Source organism: Temnothorax americanus, unplaced genomic scaffold (assembly GCF_048541705.1).
Source record: "Temnothorax americanus isolate GAGA-0224 unplaced genomic scaffold, ASM4854170v1 Scaffold98, whole genome shotgun sequence".
In the NCBI taxonomy this organism is placed as follows: Eukaryota; Metazoa; Arthropoda; class Insecta; order Hymenoptera; family Formicidae; genus Temnothorax; species Temnothorax americanus.
In genome coordinates this window covers 352,501-377,574 of record NW_027509821.1, presented here as the reverse complement: position 1 = coordinate 377,574, position 25,074 = coordinate 352,501, and the positions used below count along the sequence as shown (strand labels likewise).

Genomic DNA, 25,074 nt, shown 5'->3' with positions numbered 1-25,074 from the left:
TGAGCCGCAGTGTACGTGTGCCGGGTTGAGACGCGGTCGGACAGAGACGGATTCGCGGACGAGTACGGAGGCACGGCTGCCTTACGGATTCGCGTGTCGGCGCGGAGGCACGGTTGCCTTGCGGATTTGCGTGTCGGCGCGGAGGCACGGTTGCCTTGCGGATTCGCGGGCACGTAGGTTGGTCAGGAGCTCAGCCGGGAGCACCCAACTAAGCGGCCCGTACACCGGGAGCGCCCGGCTTAAAGACGGGAGCGCCCGTCTTCCGTACGGCGGAAAGGGTCGGGAGCACCCGACCCAGAGGCAGGAGAGAGCAGGTAATACCAGCCGGGAGCACTCAGCTGGGGAGGCCCGTACCCTGGGAGCGCCCAGGTGAGAACGGGAGCACCCGTTCTCTGTACAGAGGAAGTCGTTGGGAGCGCCCAACGTGGTGAAGCGGTCTCGGAGCGTGGTCGTGTCGGGAACAGGAGTCGGACAGGACTGGTCGTTCGAGTCGGCTTGAGTCCCCTATTTATACCCCGAGTGAGGGCGGTGGAAGCTGCCCCACCGCTTGGTCTGCCCCACCGCTCGGGCTGTCCCACCGCTCGGGCACAGGAGTGCACGTTGAATAGGCGTTAGGTGGCCGTCGGGGCCGTGGCGCTAGTGACGAATACGCGTATCGTCACAGGCTTCAGGCCATTTGGTAAATCGGTCTATGATTGTAAGGCAGTATCTATAGCCCTTAGAGATGAGTAGAGGCCCAACTAGGTCCATGTGTATGTGCTCGAACCGTTTGGTAGGGCCGACGAATTGTCCTAAAGGCGATCGGTTGTGCCTGTGGACCTTTCGAGCACGCGAGACATGCTTTTGCCCATTCTTGGCAGTCAGCCTTAATGCGTGGCTAGACGTACCTTTCTGTGACTAATCTTGCCGTCGCTTTGGTTCCTGGGCGATAGTCTCTAGATTTGGATGTGCCAAAAGAGTTGCGCGAGACAGACTGTCTTTACATTTTGCAAAGGCTGCTTCCAGTTCGGTGTTCTAAGTTATGGGAGTCTTCTTTTTTATTTTGGGACCGCTGAGTAAGCCATTCAAAATTGCCTGGTCCTTAGGAGCCTTGAGAATAAATCTGCGATAAAAATTGAGAGTCCCCAGAAATCGTCAAAGCCGTTAAATGTTCTCTGGTTTGGGAAACTCCTTGATTGCTTTGATTCTTTCTGGCAGAGGTTGAGTGCCGTTCTCCGAAACTTCGTAGCCAAGGAAAAGAACCTTCCTTTTTCCGAAAACGCATCGAGAGATTGAGTAAAATGCCATATTTTTGAAGTCGTTTGAAAAGTATGCGTAAATGCTTTTTGCGCTGTTCCTTGTTCTCGGATGCAATGAGGATGTCGTCAATATACCCATAGCAAAAATCCAAGTCGCTTGTGATTTCGTGAATGAAGCGTTAGAATGTGCGGCATTGCGTAACCCGAACGGCAGTTGTTATAGCTGTTTTTGGAATATCATTCAGGTGAACGGGTATCTGATTGTATGCTCAAACTAAATCAATTGTTGAAAAGATCTTCTTTCCGTGTAAGTTCTGCGAAAAGTCTTCAATATGCGGGATCGGGTATTGATCCGGTTTTGTTCTTGCGTTAACTCTCCGTAATCTCCGCAAGATTTCCAGGAGTCTCCTTTCTTTGGCACTATATGTAATGGTGATGACCATGGCTCTTTGATACTCGAATGATCCCTTTTTGTAGCAAGAGATTGAATTCAGTCTTGGCCGCCTTGAGTTTGTCAGGGGCTAAACGGCGAGGACGGCATGCCAATGGTGGGCCATCCGTGGTTTTGATGTTGTGGAGCGTTTTGTGTTTTATCGTATGTTTCTTGCCAGTAGTCTTTAAGATATCAGAAAATTCTGCAAATATTCTGTGGTATTTGTCTTCGATAGCCAATACTCTGATTGATTCCACAACCCCTTTTTCTAATGTGCTCTCTTACGCAAGTTCGTTTTACCATCAGGAAAAGTACTTTTCTGTAGGGAGATGGTAATAGGCAAGGAAATCAGCTCCGATGATGGGCTGCGTGACATTGGCGATGATAAAACGCCATGGAAATGCGCGTAACCCAAGTTCCGGCTAAAGTGTAATCGTGCTGTACGTAGCGATTGTTGAGCCATTTGCTGCAAAGAGTTTGTAGGATGTTGGCGCGGTATATCCCGCTACTATAGAGCGTGGGTATACAAGTATACACTCACGTCCGATCCTGTGTCTATTAAGAATCGTTTCTTAGTATCTTGGCACGTAACGATTAGGCGGCGAAGGTTTGGGGCGGGTCGACTGGCCGCCATCAGTAACTGCCCTGGTCTTTTTCCGATTTATATATACATGGTTGTGTGCACTTCTTTGCTTTTTCACCAAATCGATTGTGGTAGTAACAGTGCTTGTCATTTCTATCGTCTTTCTCTTCTTTGGTTTTATCGCGGTTGCGGCTCTGACTATGGCTTCAACTTCGACTTTGATTTCGGCCTTTATCATTGTCGCGTTGCCTCGACTTGTCTCTTGAGAGGCGTGTAGTGAGTGTGGCCAATTGTTTGGTCAGAGCCTTGATCTTTGCTTCTAAAGACTTTTTAGTCGCAGGCGTATAGCTGTTGCGACGGTCTTATTAGTCATCTCGTGGATGCGATCAGCCTGTTCGGCTACGTTGTTGAGCGAATTTTGCGTCCGGGTAACGAGAACCATCTGCATTTGAGTAGGAAATCGTCCTAGCCAAAGTGTCTGTAGAAAAGAGTCGGGCACATTCTCACCCGTTAAAGTTCGAAGGTGTCGTAGAAATTGAAATAACTTGCGATCTCCTAAATCCTCAAGTTCTAAGAGTTGACGTGTCCGTTGTTCCTGAGAGACGGACATACGCTGAATAAGTGCTCTTTTTACAGTCTCGTATTTGTCGATCTTTGGGGGCTGTGTGACTACGTCTGTGCGCCGTGGTAGTCGGCGGGCAACTGTGCGTCACTGCCGAGGGCGACCGTGCGCCAAAGAAGTCGACGGGCGTCCAAGCGCTACTGCCGGAGGCGTCTGTACGCCTAGGAGTCGGCGAGCGTTCAAGCGCTACTGCCGAACGGCAACCAAGCGCCTCGAGAGGTCTCTTTACATACAGGTTTTGATTGAATTTGAAGTACGTGAAACGGTACAGGCGATACGGCGCTTAGCGGCGTTGATGTAAAATAGCCGCCGGTAATACAGATACCGTAGAGTTATCGCGCGGGCGTATACCATAAGTGGCGTAGATCGCCACAATGAATACCACCTATAGATTGGCATCTATCTGACTAAAAAATTCTGCAAGCGTCAACCTTAAAATTGCATTTTTGTATGAGTTATGGAAAAGAAAAGTAAAATAAAAAGAGTGATTTTTCTCGACAACGGCTCAACCAATTTTAATAAAAAATATATGTTATAAACATTAATGAGGGTATTTTAAGAACAAATTAAAAAAAATTTTACAAAAAATACGGGTAAAAAATTTGAGTTTTTTAAACAATTCTTTTAGGTTATGTTTCAGACATACACCTCCAATTTTTTCCCCCCAAATAATTTTAAACTGTGCTTTAACATATATTTTTTCCAAATTTTTTATGGAAGTATTTTATGGCGAAAAATGATGAAAATCATGTATGCGGCGCGGCACTATACTTTCACAGCACACTCTCGCTTCAGTCACGTACCTACATCGAACTCGACTAAACGGTTGACACTATATTAAACTTATTTTAGTCTGTGATCATTTGTGGGAGATGTCTCGTAGCTCAGTGTAAATGCGATAGACTTGTATGCTAGGAATCATGAGCTTGATCCCGATTACCCCACATATTCTTCTTCAGAGAAGGTATCCTTTTTAAAAGAAAAACAAAAATAATTTTAAGAGTTCTAAGAACTCGAGATTACATAAAAGATCCCCCGATTAAGGGGTATTAACTTTTGTAAAGAGCACATTTGCATCTCTTTCAATGTTTCTGTGTTATCATGCGTAATGGGTTTTTTGAAAGTTTTCCCATATTGTAAATCTGGAAATAGCGTACTCCAATTCCATTAGAAATTATCGTTTTAAGATTTATTTAATAAAGTAAATGCAGGTTTGGCTAAAACTAGGTACTGCAAATAAAAACAATAGAATAAAAAAACGTGATTATATTTGTCACCTTCGGCAACCTCCCGAATCCACTTTGTTTTCAACTCGCTAAGGTTTACGACAGAGAGCCGAGCGTTTTATCCTGAAAGTCAACTTCGGACGTGAATTTTGCTTCCTGCTCACATGACACAGTTTAAAAGAGCTTAATAGCTCTTAATGAGAATCTTTTGTTATTTCATAATTCTTCTTGAAAACTGATTAATGTGTATTTGCGACGCATAATAACTGCTAACAGTTAACGTATGCCAGAAGTACGTCCCAGGTAGCAAAATGTTAGCAGAATGCGCGCAGATTGGCAGCAAATTTGATCAAAATCCCACACCAAAACTATAGCCATTTGTGTCCGCATTAAGCTCGTGTTCTGTCGACAGAGCCTGCTGACAAGCAATGTAAGAAGATTGCCAACAGAAACCGCGCAGAGTCTGCATACATAACCTGGCAGCAGATTGGCAGCAAAAACCGAGCAGAGCCTGCGCGCTCGACCTGAGAACAGATTGGCAGCAAAAACCGAGCAGACTTTGTCCATACGCATACCTGCAGCACAAAATATTTTTTAAATATTTTTTAAATATTTTTAAGGAAAATATATATTAAAATAATTTACAAAAATATTTTTTAAATGTTTCTATGTCCGCCAGATTATGTCAGAAAAATATTTTTGATAATATTTTTAAAAGATTGCAAATAAATATATACAATAATATTTGTAAAATTTTTCTATCAGAAATATTGCTTCGAAAAATAAAATATGTTTAACCCAATCAGCAATAATTGTTTCACGTTTGAAAGATTTTTTTAATATTTGAAATATATTATACATTACACACAATATACATTACATCTTACTTTGGAAAATATTATTTTGCATATCAATATCATTGCAGCAATTTTGGTTGAGCCTTGCGTTGTATTGCTGATAAAGATATGTCTCGTGGATGTTATGATTTTGCTTTGCAGGAGGCCTGCTTATATTAGCCCTCAACTGAAATTTACTTACGAGTTAGTCTTACCATTGTGCGCCGCTTAATAGCGTCGTTGCAAACTATCACGGAAAGGATCCGTTCGGTTTTTGCTGTCACTCTGTTCTGAAGTCATACGCGCAGGCTCTGCTCGGTTTTTGCTACCAATCTGCTGCCAAGTATGTGTGTAGGCTCTGCGCGGTTTCTGCTGCCAATCTGCATACATTGCCTGTCAGCAGGCTCTGTCGCATTTCTGGCTACTGTTTGACAACATTATCTGATAGAGCAGTTTCCGCGTGCAATTTGTTGTCTTTTTGATACCAAAAATTTAATGCAGACTTTGCTTGGAATCTGCTGCTCAGGTTTGTCTATCTGGGTAATGCCAGCTTTTGTTTTTTGGTAGTCATTTGTTTCTCTGATGAGTACTGCGCAGGTCCGGTCTCCAAAATCCGCTATTTGTTTGATTTTAACTCTCTAAGGTTTGTAACAAAGAGCTGAGTGTTTTATTCTAAAAGCCAACTTCAGCCGTGACTGCTTTGCCGTGATTATTTTGATGTAAACATGATTTTTCATAAAAATTGAAATTCATTTCTTTCTTTGATCAATCGTGCTTCTTTCATTATTCGCACTGCTTGTCTTTTAACATTAACGCTTCTGTTTCCTGAACCTTTTGCTTTTATTTTCAGACTCAGTATTTGTTTGGTATACTTCTTTTTATAAATGAAAAATCGACATTTTGTACATAAAATTTTATTAACAACTATTATTTGCTGTAAAAAATGTAAATGAAGAAAAATCACTAGCTTTTCATTTACATTTTTTACAATTTTTTTTTTATCACAGACAATTACTTTTTGCTTTTTTCAAAAGTGTGTCACAACCGGCACACTTCCAGTTTATCACTGCCGTTTTAGGCATTAAAAAAAAGAACAAGCGTTAAGAAACAAGCAGTGCGAATAATCAATGAAGTAAATACGATTAAGATAACTCCGTATATACGCTGCAGGAAAACTTAATTTATCTGCTACTATTTACTATGTTTAAGACAAATGAGTTATATCAATAAAAACTTTATACTGTCTACTACTATAAAAAAATTAAAAATAGGAAATATTTATTTTTTGTATTTAACAAAAAAAACGGTAATTCTTCAGAATAGGGCCTTTTCCGAATTTTGATATTTTCTTGCGGTTTTCTTGGTAAAAATCTTTGTTGTGACTCCGACAGTGATAATCAATCGGGGGAGCCCGAAAAATATGCACTTTACCTATTTTTTTTCCTATTTTAGTAAATCTGAAGAAAAGCTCACTTCTCTCTGATTTCGATGAAATAAGGCTCAATTAAAGCGTTTTTGCTCAAAATAACTAAAAGTATTTAATTGTTTAAAACGCGTCACTAACCTACGTAGGTTAGTGACGCGCTTTAAAAGTATTTAATTGTTTAAATATATAATGTTTCATTCTATATATATATATATATATATATATATATATAAATAAGTTTGTAAAGCACGCCATGAACCTATATGACCGTTTGTTATGATTTTGTTCGTCGCGTAGTACATTCTTCGTCTTCCTTTCCTCCCGTTCCTACTTGGCTTCATGTAAACAACAGTACGAGACATTGACTGCTGTATTTAGATAATAGAGAATATACCGACACTTTCTCTCAGTATACGAACAAAGATACGTGTGCTTAGATTGTGACAATGGATTGCAAAGGCTGTGTTATGAAGTTAACATCTTTTTTGCGAATGTGTAACAATCAAGAATAATTATTTGAGTTTTTGAAATCACATAACGTAATTAAAAGATCAGTAATTTGTTCAAGTTGTAAAAAACCAGAAACCTTTGATAATCACAAATTGAAGTGGAGGTGCCAAAAGAAAAGCAAAGTAAAGAAAGGACATAAGATCCAGATTATATCGTGTTCGTTCAGTACAACAATTAAAAAAGATACATGGTTCGAAAACGCCAATATTTCTATCGAGACAGCTTGTACATTTATTGGATACTTTGTGACTATGAGCCCACCACGTCATATATTTTTAGAAAAAGAATTAGAATTACATCCGAATATTATCGTTGACTGGTCTAATTTTATTCGAGAAGCTCTGCTGTCGTGGTGTATCAAAAACTCGAAGCAAATTGGTGGACCGAATCGTGTTGTTGAGATTGACGAAGCAAAATTCGGCAAGAGAAAATACCACCGTGGACGTGTTATCAATGGACAGTGATTTTTCGGCGGATTCGAAAGAGATTCAAAGGAATTATTCATCATTCCTGTTCCAGACAGATCAGCTGTGACATTGCTGAATGCAATAAAAGAAAATATTTTACCGGGAACTACAATTGTTTCTGATTGTTGGAAAGCATATAATTGCTTAGGCACGGAAGGTTTTCAGCATCTAACTGTTAATCATTTTTATAACTTTGTGGATCCCGATACAGGAGCGCATACGCAAAACATCGAGCGTACCTAGCGAAAAGTTCGTTCCAATATCCCTCGTTATGGACGCCGCGAGTATCATATGGACGGCTATATCGCAGAATTTTATTTTAAGCGAAAATATTCAGATCATACTCAATTCATAAAATCTTTGAAATCATCGCGCTCGATAACAAGGTAAACCGAAATAACGAAACAAAATAGACATGATTTATAAATCACTACCGGTTTTTTTCAGGACCAAAATCAGTCTTTTTAAGGATTACTATATATTTATAACGTTGGAAGGTTTCGAAAACCATGTTGGAAAAAATATGAAATGCTTTAACAAAAATCACAACTTCTATAAAGCAGGGCACACACATACGTGTGTATGCCCTGCTTTAACGAAAATCACAACTTCTATAAAGCAGGGCACACACATACGTGTGTATGCCCTGCTTTAACGAAAATCACAACTTTTAGAAAGCAGGACATACACATACGTGTGCGTGAACCTCGGTTCGCGTGGAAAGTGTTTGCGTGAACTATTTCGGGACTACCGCACCTTCCCCGAAAGCACGGGGGGGGGGTGTGCGTGAACCTCGGTTCGCGTGGAAAGTGTATGCGTGAACTATTTCGGGGCCACCGCATTTCCCCCAAAAGCAGGGGGGGGGTGTGCGTGAACCTCGGTTCGCGTGGAAAGTGTATGCGCCCTTAATCTAGACATTTATCAAAAATAAAGTAAAAATAGGTAAAAAAAATAGGTAGGGTGCATATTTTTCGGGCTCCCCCGATTGATTATCACTGTCGAAGTCACAACAAAGGTTTTTACCAAGAAAACCGCAAGAAAATATCAAAATTCGGAAAAGGCCCTATTCTGAAGAATTACCAAAAAAACTTTTAGAGACCCTTGCATTTTTGCCATATATCCCATAAGGGTGGGATAAATGTGTGATATTAGATAGGTGGAATATACGCTTTACAAAAAATTACAAGTAATGTTTATAAAAGAAAATAGAATAATAGAGACGAATGATAAATGCATTAAAGGTTATCCTAGCGGAAAAAATTTAGATTCAAAGTTCCATAGCTTCAAGATACGTTATTCGAGATCGCAAATGCTCGAGATCACGTATGTTCTTGAATATTCTTATTCTTAATTAGTCGACAGTGTCATGAGTCACGGCGGAAGTGTAACACGATATTTATCCAGCGGATCGCCGCTTATCTGTTTCGCGCTCACGTCTTCAGAATTATATTCTCCGTACGATGTAGAGTCACTCTGATTCTCCGGCACGGTCTTTTCGACGATCAATTCTCTAATTACAAAAATAACTGGTTATCTGCATCTTCGGTATTTCAGTTCAAAAAGCCTCTACTCCATTTTGATCTTCGCTAAGCGTTCGTCATCATCTCTGGCGCGTTCTTTGTCTCGTGTATAAAAACCTGTTGGAACAATTTAAAATATGTTTTCGCGCTTCGCGTATTTTGGTCAAACACACGGCCCTCTAGTCATACCCAGATTCCAAGGCCGTCGGTAATCGCGAGCGTGTATCTCAGTGTACTCAGTCTTCTTCTGTCTCTTGTGTCGAACGCAGCGGAAGAGAATAAAGACAATTGTTATACCTAATAGCAATCTGCCTTTATTAACCGATATTCACGGCTCAGCGACAACAAAACTCATAGAACTTACGGCGTGTCGCCATTCGTGAACAGTGTGTCAGTGGGTCAAGATCTGTCATCGGTCGATTTGCGATGGTCAGTTTTCATTCATGCGCGGGTAATCCGACATGACAAGCGAGAAAGTGTCGATAGAGATTTTATTTAAAACGCCCGCGTTTCCGAGTTCGGTTAAATCCAAATACATTTCTAAATTATGTTACTCCGTAATTTCGTCATTATTTTTGGTTGTTAAAATAAACTATTGTGTTATTTCAAGCTTCGGTGGTTTAGTGGTCTCTCACCCACTATCCCTTCCTCACTCACACGCGCGCAAACGTACGTAAATTTTGTTGTCTTTCAAATTTTTCAAATTTGTAGATTTTTGTACTATTTTCTATAAAATTGTAGATTTTTATAAAATACTACTTACAATAATTTATTGATTTTGTTCGGGCGCGCAATAAACGCGCCGAACGAGTTGCCGAATCCGTTCCGCGAGAACGCGAGATATCACGAGCGGCTCTGCTAAGCTTTTCGACTATGAAACGACCGAGGGTTTAGCTGAACGCGGACTCAATCGCCGGGTCAGGAAGTCGAGTGGAAGGCCCAAAGACAGCAATTGACTTATAATCTATATAAACTTTATTCGGTATAATAACTATAAATGACGAACCGCGAGATGTACAGACAAAAGTAGTGCGAAATGTACTCGGCGCGCGGTGACGAACTTTGAAGCGCGGTTTTACATAAAGTGCGCACAGAAACGCTGTAAAAACGAGAGACGGTATCGCGGATGCAATAGTCGCGATGTGACGGAGTTGCAAAACGCGGTCGTACGTATGATGCCTACCGAGACGCGGTAGATATATAAGGCAGGAAGTGAAGCCCCGGAGCCACGACAGCGAGAGCCTCGCTACGAGACCGAGCGTGCTCGATCCCGCGGGATCGTGGTTGTCGGGGTTGGTAAGCTGGAGTTCGGGAACACCTGAGAGCCCTCAGTCGAGACTCGGAGCACCGGACCTCGTTTTGTGTATTCCCTGGGATATTGGATGGGTTCAGTTTCGTCGAAGGCAGCGGAAAGCTGAAGATAAGACAAAGTGTCGGGTCCTGTCGGAGCGCTGGCTTATATACTTCGGCGCGGCGGGTTTGTTGGAAGGGAGGCCGGCTATCGGGCGGGCCGCGTGGGGGTGCTGACGCGCGCTCGCTTTTCGGCACGGATCGGCTCCTTCCGGCGTTTCCGTACTTATAGCTAATTTTGCGCGAGAAACAAAAAAAGCGTAGATCGCAGTATATGTAACAGTTAGATACAAGTTTTTACAACAATAGATTGCGAGAATCCCAAACATACCGCCCGTCTCGAAACCATCGTTTCGAAATCGCATGGCTGAGCTGACGCGTTGCTCGAAGCGGTCGCTAAGTTTGGGCAATTTGAATAAATGCATAGAGCACGGTGTACGAAGTTACGCCGACGTTTCGGCGTTTTCGATATCAATCGGTAACACGCAGATTTTTATAACGGGCCGCTTGAATTCGGACGTTGCGGTCTTTACTGTTACGACTCGCACGACGTTATCGGAGCCCGCGTGACATTGGATTATGCGGCCTAACTCCCACTTGCACGGTGGAAGTAACGGATTTTGAAAAAGTACGAGCTGTCCTATTCGGATTTGTTCCTTTCCGGATTTTCGCCACTTGGCTCTTTGCTGCAGCGTGTTGACGTAATCGGTCTGCCACAGTTTCCAGAACCGTTCGGTCGTCTGACGGACCACTTGCCAACGCGAAAGCCGATTTTCGTTTAGGTGAAGCACGGAGGCTTTGGGACTTGCCTTTAACGCGGCGCCTATCAAGAAATGACCGGGAGTGAGCGCCTCATATTCGTCAGCGGAATCGGTGAGCGGGGCGAGCGGCCTGGAGTTTAGACAGGCTTCTATGTTGCACAGGAGTGTCGCGAATTCCTCGAACGTGAGGGTGTGAGCCCCCACTACTCTTCGAAGGTAGTGCTTTACGCTTTGAACTCCGGCTTCCCATAGCCCGCCGAAATGCGGGGCTGCTGGAGGTATGAAGTGCCACGTAACTTGATCAGAGGCGGTTCGATTTAAGAAGTTCGGATCGCGCAGGGCCGCGCGAAACGCTTCTTGAATTTCGCGGTCCGCGCCGATGAACGTTGTTCCTTTGTCGGAGTAGATCGACGCGGGGAGGCTTCGTCGGGCGCAGAAACGCGAATGTGCTCCTAAAAATGCGGGAGTCGAGTAGCCGTCTACTATCTTGAGGTGCACGGCGCGCGTGGCCACGCAAATGAAGATTGCGATATACGCTTTATGGAATGAGACTCCGCGCCCGGACATCGGGCGCACACGCATCGGGCCCGCGTAATCCAAACCGCAATGCTGAAACGCGCGCGCAGAAAGGGAGACTCTCACGTGAGGCAGTTGTCCCATTATCGGAGTGGGAATTGCCGCCTTTTCGCGGGCGCATGTTACGCATCGGTGAATTACGGCCTTTACTATATTTTGCGCGCGCAAAATTTACACGTCCCGGCGTAATGTAGCGAGTGTGAGCTGCGTGCCGGCGTGAAGCGACCTTATATGCGCGTGCTGGACTGGTAAGGAGACTAGAGGGTGAGAGGAGAGGATGATGGGGTGTTTCGCGGTTAGTGGTAACGGAGCGTAGGCTAACCGCCCGTCTACTCGAATTAATTAATCTTCCCCGATAAAGGGATTGAGCGATATGAGTGCATTTTTTGACGAGATCGTCTTTTGGCTCAAGAGCGCTTCTCGTTCACCGGGAAACTCTTCCTCTTGGATTCGTCTAAGCCAAAAGTCTCGTGCCGATCGGCACTCATCTGCGGAGAGAGCAAGTGGACTCGCCTCGTTGACGTTAGTTTCGATACGGCGAGTTCGAGATGCGAACCGAAGGATATAAGCGGTGACTCGAATTAATTTCGGCCACGACGAGTATCACGCCGCTAAATCCCACTTTTTGACCGGTTTTACTATGTGCCTGGTAATGCGCGGATTCTGCTCGAGCGTTGTATCGTGAGACGACGGTTTGCGTTGAGCGGGCCACTCAATCGTAGGACGTCTCAGCCACAAAGGCCCCTGCCATCACAAATGGTGGGACGCGAGATGACATCCGAGAATGCCGCGAGAAGCGCAGTCGGCCGGATTGTCTTCGCTTGGCACGTGTCTCCAAGTGGCGAACGGGACGCGGGATTGTATCTCTGAGATGCGATTAGCAACAAAAGTTTTCCACTTTGAAGGGTGTTGAGTCACCCATGCTAGCACGACGAGAGCGTCCGTCCAGCAGAAGCAAGGTATGGTAGTTAGTTGTAGCGATGATCGCACGAATTTTAATAGCCGAGCCAATAGAACGGCAGCAGATAATTCCAAGCAAGGAATACTTAAGGATTTGATAGGAGCGACCTTTGACTTGGCGATGAGCAGCTTGGAAGTGGTCTCGCCTGTAACGGAGGTGACGCGAATATAAACTGCGGCCGCGAACGCGGTGGTGGAGGTGTCGCAGAAGCCGTGAAGTTTGCAGTTTGCCGTGTCGGAACCATATCGTACCCACCGGTCTACGTGAAGACCATTGATCGTCGCCAGGAATGCGTGAATCGTCTTCCACTGCGCGAGAAGGTCGTCCGCGATGGCCTCGTCCCATTCCACTTTTGCTTGCCAGAGTTGTTGCAGAAAGATCTTTGCGTTTATTGTCACGGGCGTGACCCACCCTAGCGGGTCAAAGATTTTTGCTACCAAAGATAGAATGGATCTTTTGGTCTTTGGAATGGAATGAGGGAGCGAAACGTCGAATTGGAAAACGTCGAGGGCAGGCTTCAGCTTATTCCGAGCACTTTCAGTTGCTCATCGGCCTGCAATGTTTTCAAACACGCTAATCCGTGATTTTCGACGTCAATGTCGGCCAGAAGTTGCGGAGAGTTGCTCGCCCACTTACGTAATTCGAACTGCCCCCGACTCAGTAACGCGCATACTTGATCGCACGTCTGACGAAGTAGCAGTATGTCGTCCGCCCCGAAGAGAAAGTCGTCTATATACCGGCTATTTCGAATCACCGGAACCGCCAACGGAAATGAGCCTCCCTCGTCCCGAACTAGTTGTTCCAGAACGCGAAGCGCATCATGAGGAGCGTTAACCGTTCCGTACGTTAGGACTAACAGAATGAACGCGATGATGGTTCGAGATTCGCGATCGAACCATAGTATTCGCTGATAGTTGACGTCACGAGGATCAATTTCGATTTGACGATACATTTTTGTAATGTCGGCGGAGTACACGTATCGAGGTAGCATCCATCTTAGTAGAATTGCAGCTAAGTCGGTCTGCAACTTTTGCCCGGTTAGCAAGTGGTCATTCAGCGACGTGCCGTTGCTCGTCGGATTCGACGCATTAAAAACGACCCGTAACCGAGTGGTGGTGCTACTTTTGCGAATCACAGGATGATGCGGAATGTAAACGTACTGAGATGACGTGTCTGCGTCGTGCGGTACACGCTTCATATGCCCGAGTTGCTCGTACTCCTCAATAAAGGCGCGGTATTCCGTCGCTAATCTCTCATCGGCGTTTAACCTGCGTTCAAGACCTCCCAATTGTCGCTCGGCTGAGTGATAAGAGTTACCGATTTCGATTGGGGGGCCGGTTTTGAAAGGAAAGCGAATCACGTATCGTCCGTCGGAGCGGCGCCAATGAGTGGCGAGGAAGTGATCTTTGCACTGTTGCTCCTCCGGACTTAGTGGAATGGCGCGAGGGATCTCTTCGATTTCCCAGAAGCGTCGGAATTCTTTGTCGAGAGACGGGTTATTAGAACAGTGCTGAGCCGTGACTGTTCGAGGACGCGCTTGTGGGTCAGCCGCGGGGCCGGACAGCACCTAACCGAGAACGGTATTCTGCGCGAGGAGTTAACCGTGGGAGTCCTTTCGAATGCCGTCGAGCAGCAAATTGCCGTACAGATCGGCACCTATAAGTATGTCAATGGGGTCCGAGTTCGTAGGATCCGGATCCGCGAGCGCAAGATCGGCTACATGGCTCCATTGGACGGGCGACGTTACGGGCGACGGAATGTATTTCGTTAAACTTGTCATGACGGACGCAGTGGTCTTGAACGCGAGAGAAGTTTGGCCGATCGGCGAGATCTGAATTTCGGCCGCGTATCGACATGTTCCGGCGTCGATACGCCGGATTATCGACGCCTCCGATAGCGGAGATCGAGACTGGCATTCTAACGCGACGCAATCTTAAGCCTTGCCTCAATCGTTCGGTAATAAAGGTCATCTCCGATCCTTGATCGAGAAGCGCTCGAACGACGCGAGTACGACCGTTCGGAGATTCGGACGGGAACCCGACTCTTACCCTTGCCGTCGCGAGAAACACGGGAGGCATCGACGACACTTTCGCGCTCGATAATAATGTCGTGATGGGCGCGGCATCGTGGATCGACGCGGTCGCGACAGAAGTATTTTCCGCGGCAGGAGTATCTTTCGCGGTAGAAGTGTTCGAGTCGACGTGCAACATTAAATGATGCCTTTTGCGACATGTGCGGCACGAATATTTGCTTTGACATAATTATACGGCGTGTTTGTCGCTTAGGCAATTTACACAGCGATTTGCCTTTTTCACTGCTTCTAATCGTTGACTTGGATTCTTCATTCTTCTTCAGAAAGACTTGACATTTGTGTAGAAAGTGAGATGCTTTACAAAGCGGACACAAAATTGAAGAAGCTCCTGATGCTGTAGCGTTGATCGCCTTCTGCGCGCGAGCTTGTTTATCTACATTCGCGGGATGCAATTCTTCGAGCGCGCGAGCACGAGAATCGAGAAATCGATCGAGTTCGCTGACTGTTGGGATTCGCGCGTCATCTCCACCCTTTAGTTTCCACACTTTCCGAGTGGCGGGATCAAGCTTTTGCGTGACGCTATACATAAGCATGTCGCTGAGAATGTCGGATTCGGATCAATCTAAATTTTTCAGCGACGTGATTGCGCGATTTGCTTTCTCCCGTAGCTCGCTGAGTTCGCTCGCTGATTCGCGGAAAACGCTTGGCAAATTATATAACGCGGACACATGCATCTCGACTAATCGGCGCTTATTTTCGTACCTCGACTCAAGGGCCTTCCACGCAAGTTCAAAGTTATCCGCGGTTACTGGGATGCTTCGAATAGATTCAAGCGCCCGCCCGGCAAGGCTCGATGAGAGAAAATGCATTCGCGCAAATGCAGAAAGGTCGGGATTTTTCATAATAAGGGACGTAAAGCGATCGCGGAACGTCTCCCATTCTTCATATTTCCCTGAGAACGGCGGAATGTTGATGGGCGGCAGATGCGCCAGTGAGAATAAGGAGGCAGACGGCCTATGACAGCACGCGGCGCCCGGAGCCTGGTTCGCTGTCAGGGGCGGCGGCGTCGGCGTGAGTGCCTCCAGACACTCGGCCATGTAATCCAACGTCGTCAAGTGGATGTTCTCAGCCTGATCGAACAGCTCGTTTTGAAAGAAGTCAAACGTGCTCCTTTTCGCCTCCGGAATAACTTGCAAGAGGGCCGAGTGCACGCGAAGGCATTGCGTCCAGACTTCTTTGGAGCTGGCTATTTGCGCTCAGACCTTTGCGACAGTGTAGTTATTCCTTCCGAGTTTTTTGAAGTTATCGAGCGCTCGAGTGATGGAATGCATCAACGCCTGCTGTTGAACCAGGAGGTCGTTGATGGTGGCTGAGACTTCCGGCACGGGAATCATGTTAACGGCTGAAGGGCTGCACTGAATATCTCGATCCGGCTCGAAGGACCAATTTTATGTTCGGGCGCGCAATAAACGCGCCGAACGAGTTGCCGAATCCGTTCCGCAAGAACGCGAGATATATCGAGCGGCTCCGCTAAGCTTTTCGACTATGAAACGACCGAGGGTTTAACTGAACGCGGACTCAATCGCCAGGTCAGGAAGTCGAGTGGAAGGCTCAAAAACAGCAATTGACTTATAATATATATAAACTTTATTCGGTATAATAACTATAAATGACGAACCGCGAGATGTACAGACAAAAGTAGTGCGAAATGCACTCGGCGCGCGGTGACGAACCTTGAAGCGCGGTTTTACATAAAGTGCGCGCAGAAACGCTGTAGAAACGAGAGACGGTATCGCGGATGCAATAGCCGCGATGTGACGGAGTTGCGAAACGCGGTCGTACGTATGATGCCTACCGAGACGCGGTAGATATATAAGGCAGGAGGCGAAGCCCCGGAGCCACGACAGCGAGAGCCTCGCTACGAGACCGAGCGTGCTCGATCCCGCGGGATCGTGGTCGTCGGGGTTGGTAAGCTGGAGTTCGGGAACACCTGAGAGCCCTCAGTCAAGACTCGGAGCACCGGACCTCGTTTTGTGTGTTCCCTGGGATATTGGATTGGGTTTGGCTTTGTCGAAGGCAGCGGAAAGCTGAAGATAAGACGAAGTGCCGGCTCCTGTCGGAGCGCTGGCTTATATACCTCGGCGCGGCGGGTTCGTTGGAAGGGAGGCCGGCTATCGGGCGGGCCGCGTGGTGGTGCTGACGCGCGCTTGTTTTTCGGCTCGGATTGGCTCCTTCCGGCGTTTCCGAACTTATAGCTAATTTTGCGCAAGAAACAAAAAAAGCGTAGATCGCAGTATATGTAACGGTTAGATGCAAGTTTTTACAACAATAGATTGCGGGAATCCTGAACAAATTTAAAAACATTGTAATTTATGGTACTATTTCGTATATATTTTTACAAAAAAATAACTATTTCTACAAAAAAATAAATATTTTTACAAAAATGTAAAAGTTTCTATTTTTAGTAAAATTTTGTAATTATTTATAGAAATTTTTTCCGCCAGGGTAACCTTTAATGCAATTACCAATCATTGTATTGCCTCATTTTTAAACATTACTTGTAATTTTTTGTAAAGCGTATATTCCACCTATAAATATTATTTATCCCACCCCTATGGGATATATGGCAAAAATGCAAGTCTCTAAAAGTTTTTTTGTTAAATACAAAGAATAAATGTAAGCTTGTAAGTTATCAAGCTTGGCTTTGTCGCCGCTGGTCGACTCGTGCGTGAGAGCCAGTACGTAACAAGACTCCGAGCTGAGAGCATTGATGTTATCGTACGGAGGTAGATAAAGGCTTGCTATCAGCAATTGTATTGATTCAGGTTAGTTTTAAGTTTACTCGTTTACTGTAATTTCTCAGGCCTTCGCTAATGTGTACACATCATTAATATTACAGTTGATTACTGCATCTTGCGTGCTGATTCTTGAACCGAACCTCGCTCCATTTAAGTTCCTTACAAAGTGACTTACAAATCAATACAATGGAGAATAAAGCAAAGTTTTATTTTGTCTCGGAGGCTGGTGCAGATGCGAGAAGCACCGTAGTTAAAGTGAAAAGAATTCAGCTGCTTGGCCAAGAGGAAAATTTTTTGTTCCCAGCAGATAAGCAGACTAGTGCTCAACATAAACAGCTTTTTGAAATTCCAATTGTGAAAAATGTCGTTAAAAGCTTAAAGGCTCGCAATAAATTTCGCAATGTCGTACTGACTCTATCTAAGGAACTTGAGAATATTTATCTGGACACGGAAGGGAATGTTGTGCTGCATGACGAATATCTGGAAGAGGTCACCTCAGAGCAAGAGTCAAATGTAAGCAGAGAGTCAGCAATAACATTCGAAAGGAAAACAAGCTCTCTGATAAAGGATATAGTGATCGAAAAATTCAACGGTGAAAATACAAATGCTAGTGTTTGGATTAATTTATTTGGGCAGGAATGTAACAGAGTGGGGATTGCCCAAAATAAATACGCGGAAGTATTAAGATTGTTTTTAGAGAAATCTGCATTAGATTGGTATAATGTATTTGTCAAACAGAACTCCTTGCTAAATTGGGAGGCGTGGAATAACGCCTTTATTGATACCTTCTCTGCACAATCCTGGACAGATATAACGTATGCTTATAACTTTAAGTTTTATAACGGCTCGCTATTAGAATATGCATTGAAGAAAAGAAGATTATTGTTAGAAGCGGATGATAGCTTGTCTATAAACACACAAATTAACATGATTGTAATTAGCTTACCAAATTTTATCCAAAATAAGTTAGATAGAAAATCTATTATAAATATAGAAAATTTAATGTCAAAATTAAAACAATTTGGTAAGATTAACGAATCGAAAAATGATAATGTAAACAAAAGAACTCTAAATGAAAAAAGACCGTGTAGCATTTGTGATAGGTTAGGTTTCAAAAATAGATTTCACCCAGAAAGTGCATGCCGTAATAAAGATAGGCAAATTAAAAATTTTAAAAACGAAAATATCAAGGTTACAAATAATAATGAAATACAGGAAGTAGTAGCAAGTTATGAGGAGACAAAAAACGAATAGTCCTCCCACTTATTAAAATTAAGATTTTTGCAAATGGTTGCCCAGCAACTGGCTTATTATATGACTCCGGATCCAATGTTTCTCTAGTTAATAGTACATTTTTGAATGATAAAAGAAATATTAAACAATTAATAGGTATTAAAATTTGTAACTTAGAAGAGGATTTTCAGTTTTTCATTGTTAAGGAAGGCTTTGATTGTGAATTTCTATTAGGATTAGACTTAATAAAAAAATTCAAGCTCTGTCAAGATGAAAATTTGATTATATCACAGAAACAAGAAAAAAAAATTTAGATAAGCAAAATAACATTAATGAAATAAGTACTAATAGAATGGAGAATATTATAAAAAAAAGGAAATAATCTTTGCCAAATCAAAGTTTGATATAGGAACAGTAAAGGATTATGAAGCCACAGTGAAACTGACAGAAAATAGATATATTTCAAAGAAACCTTATAGATGCTCATTTCAAGATAAATTAGAAATAGAGAAACAAGTAGAAGATTTGTTAAATGCAGGCTTAATAGAAGAGTCAAGCAGTCCTTATGCAGCCCCTGTAACCATGGTTTTCAAGAGAGAAGAAGGAAAAAGATCACGCCTGTGTATTGATTTTAAAGAGTTAAACAAAATTGTAGTGCCAGAAAGTCAGCCCTTTCCAAGGATAGATGATCTTACTATACGCGCCAGAAATTGTAAGTTCTTTACAAAATTGGATGTGAATTCGGCGTTTTGGTCGATTCCGGTGCGTGCAAAGGATAGATATAAGTTGGCTTTTGTGACGCATCACGGACACTGGCAGTGGAAATGTTTACCCTTTGGTTTGAAGTCTGCTCCTGCTATTTTTCAAAGAGTTTTAGCAGGTGTGATAAGAAAAAACAAGTTAGATGCTTACGCAGTAAATTATATAGACGATATATTGGTGTTCTCTAAGACTTACGAAGAGCATGTATACCATGTAGAGCAAGTACTGCAAGCACTATATGAACAAGGTTTTAAATTGAATAAAAATAAATGTAAGTTCGCCCAAGAAAGGATAACATATCTGGGACACGAAATTGGAAGCAATAGGATTAAACCAATAAATGATAATTTAGTGGCCATTAAGAAGTTTCCCACACCCAAAACAAAAACACAAGTTAGACAATTTTTAGGTAAGATTAATTTTTATTTGAAGTTTATACCAAATCATGTTGTCTTACTGGATCCTTTGAGAAATTTGTTAAGAAATAAGGTACTTTCGATTGGTCTGAAGAGTGTAGGAACAGTTTTAATTCGACAAAAGAATATTTGTGTACAGTTCCCGCTTTGGCAATTTTTGATCCAGAGGCTCCAATATTTATTTTCACTGATGCAAGTATTGAAGGAGTTGGAGCAATATTGAAGCAGCCACAGGAAGATAATTCCTTGAAGTCGGTGTTTTTCTTCTCTAGAAAGTTGACAGAGGCTCAGAAAAAGAAGAAAGCCATTTTTATAGAATGTTTAGCCATTAAAGAAGCCATTTTATATTGGCAATTTCAATTGTTGGGGAAAAAGTTCTTGGTATTTACAGACCACAGACCCCTAGAAAATTTCAATATAAAAAAAAGTAATGATATGGAACTAGTGCAGATTTTGAATTATATTTCACATTTTGATTTCGAAATTGTATATAATCCGGTTAAAGACAATATTGAGGCTGATTGTTTGTCTAGAAATCCGGTTTTGGAATCACACGAGGATACAGATAATGATTCCGTGATTAAAACTTCAAATTTATTGAAATTGAATGATATCAAAGAAAATCAGAAATTGTTAAAGACCGATGATAAATGCATTATTAAAGATGATATAATTTATAAAATTTTAAATAATAGAGAGAAAATATGGATCACTGAAGAATTTGGAAAGTCGCTCATTACGGATATACATGTTGATCAGGGTCATATAGGCACAAAACATTTAATTTTAACTTTTGGTCAAAAATTTTATTTTAAAAATATGTATAAACACATAAGATTGACTTGCAGATCTTGTGAAACTTGCATTAAAAACAAATCAAGAATAGGCTGCTTTAAAGCACCGTTGTCTCAACTCGGTCCAGCAAAGGAACCTCTCGAAATAGTGTCTATAGACACAATAGGAGGTTTCAAAGGCAACAAAAGTACAAAAAAATATTTACATTTGGCGGTGGATCATTTCACAAGATTCGTTTACATAATAACTTCAAAGACTCAAGTGGCAAAGGATTTCATAAAATTAATTAAGAAAGTAGAAAAAGATGGGAGTATTAAATTAGTTTTATCAGATCAGTATCCTGGTATAAACTCGGCACAGTTTAAGCAATATTTAAATAAACAGAAAGTAGCATTGGTTTTTACAGCAGTGGATTGTTCGTTTTCTAATGGACTAAACGAAAGGACAAATCAGACTTTGGTAAACAGAATACGATGTAAAATTCATGAGAATAAAAATAAATCATGGCCTCAGGTAGCAGAGGAATGTGTAAAAGATTACAACACAATTCACAGTTCGACCAGATTCACCCCTAATTATCTGCTGACAGGACTAAACTATTCATTTTTACCCGATGAAGTAAACGATAATAATTTGACAAATTTAGTCAACAATAGAAAAATAGCTTTTAGAAATTCTAAAGAAATTCACAATCAGAATAAGGAATATTACGATAAGAATGTAAAACGGATAGATTATAAAGTAGGAGATTTAGTCTATGTACAAAGCGTTAATAAATTGAACAAAGATAAAATAGATCCAATTAGAGCAGGTCCTTTTAAAATTAAAGATAAAATTTCTGATGTAATGTTTTTGTTAGATAGTAGATTTAGAAAAAATGAGTCAAATATTTTTCATGCTAGCAAGCTGGTTCCCCATTCCGATGGAGTGTACCCTCGGTCTTAAAAGGGGGGATGTAAGCTTGTAAGTTATCAAGCTTGGCTTTGTCGCCGCTGGTCGACTCGTGCGTGAGAGCCAGTACGTAACAAGACTCCGAGCTGAGAGCATTGATGTTATCGTACGGAGGTAGATAAAGGCTTGCTATCGGCAATTGTATTGATTCAGGTTAGTTTTAAGTTTACTCGTTTACTGTAATTTCTCAGGCCTTCGCTAATGTGTACACATCATTAATATTACAGTTGATTACTGCATCTTGCGTGCTGATTCTTGAACCGAACCTCGCTCCATTTAAGTTCCTTACAAAGTGACTTACATAAATATTTCATATTTCTAATTTTTTTATAGTAATAGACAGTATATATAAAATTCTTATTGATATAACTCATTTGTCTTAAACATAGTAAATAGTAGCAGATAAATTAAGTTTTTCTGCAGCGTATATACTGGAGTTACCCAAATTGTATTTACTCTTTTGATTATTCGCACTGCTTGTCTCTTAACGCTTCTGTTTCTTTATTTGAGAATGCCTAGAACGGCAATGATAAACTTGAAGTATGCCGTTGTGACACACTTTTAAAAAAAGTAAAAAGTAATTGTCTGTGATAAAAAAAAAATTGTAAAAAATGTAAATAAAAAGCCAGTGATTTTTCTTCATTTATATTTTTTACAGCAAATAATAGTTGTTAATGACATTTTATGTACAAAATGTCGACTTTCCATTTATAAAAAGAAGTATACCAAAAAATATGCTGAGTCTGAAAATAAAAGCGTTGAACATAAAACGAAAGGTTCAGGAAACAAAAGCGTTAAGGTTAAGAGACAAGCAGTGCGAATAATAAAGGAGCAAATACACGATTAATCAAAGAAAGAAATAAATTTCTATTTTCATGAAAAATTAGAAGAAAATGTCTACAACAAAATAGTCACGGTGAAGCAGTCACGGCTGAAGTTGTTTCAGAATAAAACGCTCGGCTCTTTGTCACAAATCTTAGAGAGTTAAAAACAAGCAAATAGCGGATTTTTGAGACCGGACCTGCGCAGTACTCATCAGAGAAACAAATGATTACCAAAAAACAAAAGCTGGCATTACGTACTTCTGGCATACGTTAACTGTTAGCAGTTACTATGCGTCGCAAATACACATCAATCAGTTTTCAAGAAGAATAATGAAATAACGAAAGATTTTCATTAAAAGCTATTAAGCTCTTCTAACCTGTTTCATGTAAGCAGGAAGCAAAATTCACGGCTGAAGTTGATTTTCAGAATAAAACGATCGTCTCTCTGTCGTAAACCTTAGAGAGTTGAAAACGAAAGAATAGCGGATTTGGGAGGTTGCCAAAGGTGACAAATGATCACAGATTAAAATTAGTTTAATATAGTGTCAACCGTTTAGTCGAGTTTGATGTACGTGTGCTGTGAAAGTGTGGTGCCGTGCTCCATGCATGATTTTCATTATTTTTCGCCATAAAGTACCTCCATAAAAAATTTGGAAAAAATATATGTTAATGCAGCCATTTTAAAATTTTTTTTGGAAAAAATTGGTGTATCGTTGAAACATAACCTAAAAAAAATTGTTTGAAAAATTTAAATATTTTTTTACCCCCGTACTCTGTCATTTTTTTTAAATTTTTTCTTAAAATAATCTCATTGATGTTCATAACATATATTTTTTTTATCAAAATCGGTTGAACCGTTTACGAGAAAAATTAGTTTTTTTATTTTACTTTCTCTCTCCATAACTCAGACAAAAATGAAATTTCAAGGATGGCACTTACAGGATTTTTTAGTCACATAGATGCCAATCTATAATGCCATTCTAGACTTGATACGTGCGGGGGCAACTTTTACGTGCTTATCCCCCTAGGCCCGGCTTTTTTGAGTATTTCCGAGCATTTTTTAATATTTCTTCTGAACATTTCGAGATCAAAGAACCACATAATTGATTAATTTTGAAGAGTGGTGACAAACAGATTTTTTTTACGCCCATTTTTGGATTTCAAATTTCAAACTTTTTTTATACCAAATAGTACCATATGATGAGGCATTAATCCCAGAGAAATTTTAAAATGAGCATAGGCACGGTTTCGGAGATATAAAAGGGTGAAAGTGATGGTTTCTCATAATCCATGAAAGTACACGAAACTTTTCAAGTGTCCATCTAAGGAATAAAATATACATAACAAAGTGAAATATATTGTTTCTTATGGATTTTTTTACGCCGGATTCAAATATGATTTTATTTTTCGTCTAGCATAAAAATTCTCCGAGATAGATGGAGTTGAAGTGAAACTTGACACCGCCTCTCACGGATCGGGCTGCTTTTTTTCTGTGAGTCCCGTTGCCTCTCACATATTGAGGTCCCAAACACAGTGCAACATGTAACGTACAGGTTAGTTGTAATTTCCTACTTAACAATATGAATGCAATATAACACACGTGTTATCCTCAATAATACGTGAACTTCAGCCACGCATTATTCCTTGTGCAATACACCCTGACTGGAAATCATCACTTTCACCCCCTTGTATCTCCGGAACCGTACCTATGCTCATCTTGAAATTTTACTGTGATTAATATTTTATCTAATAGTACTATTTGCCATGAAAAAAGTTTGAAGTACGAGACCCAAAAAATGGGCGAATTTGTCATCACTCTTTTATTAAAATATTTATGATTTAATATGAGGCTCAATTCTTGAATTCATATGCAAGAAAAACGTATGCGCCTCTCTTACAGAAAAATTGCAAGTTGATTGGCTATCGCATGGCTTTTAGCCATCACAATCAACGTGTAAATATTTTGCAAAAACGGAATTTACACACACGTTTATCTTGAAAATTAATTCAGGAATCGGGCTCCATATTAAGTCTTAAATATTTTCATAAAATTCAAAATTAATCAATTATGTGGTTAAAATATCATTTTTCTGTGAGACACACTTTGGATTTACAATTGTATCTGTAAAGAAATAGCATTTTTGAAAAGTGTTCCCGGAAAAAAAAACCCTTATAATGTCTTATATGTTCATATAAGAAGCGGTCTTATATGCTCATATATGAATTTTGGCCAGATGAGATCTTATATGGTCATATATAATCATATAAGGACATATAAAAAATATCTCTTATAGTGTGTTATATGCTCATCTAAGAAGCTATCTTATTATATATGAATTTTGGACTGATAAGAGTTTATATGGTCATATATGATTATATAAGATTATATATAAAAATATACATATTTAAATAAGTTTTTGAAAAATATATTTTCAAATTTTATTTTTTAAGCGTGCCACTTTATTATAAGAGTGGACTTCACGATATAACTGATACAAAAATTGTGTTGCTCCGAGACAGCGTCGCGCGAAAATAGCGCGAGACAGTGTCGTGTCTTTTTGATGCCGTTCTTATAACACTGTTTGTCAAATTTTAAATACGAGAAACAGATCACATCAAATGCCATCTATCGGATACTTTAAGATGCAATATTCTGATCTGATCATATATAATCTTATATGACCATATCATTTCATATATGATTATATTATTTTCTGTTTAAATTATAAGGTATGTTTGCAAAATAATACGATT

The 25,074-nt window shown here is 41.3% G+C and overlaps 1 protein-coding gene and 1 pseudogene across 3 annotated transcripts in view; one reads left to right on the top strand and one right to left on the bottom strand.

Moving 5' to 3' along the window:
- The window catches only part of LOC143908517 (uncharacterized), a 252,120-nt gene that overhangs the window by 63,100 nt on the left and 163,946 nt on the right, over positions 1-25,074 (bottom strand). The gene's annotated exons all lie outside the window — the stretch shown is intronic.
- Positions 3,797-7,731, top strand: LOC143908543 (uncharacterized; annotated as a pseudogene).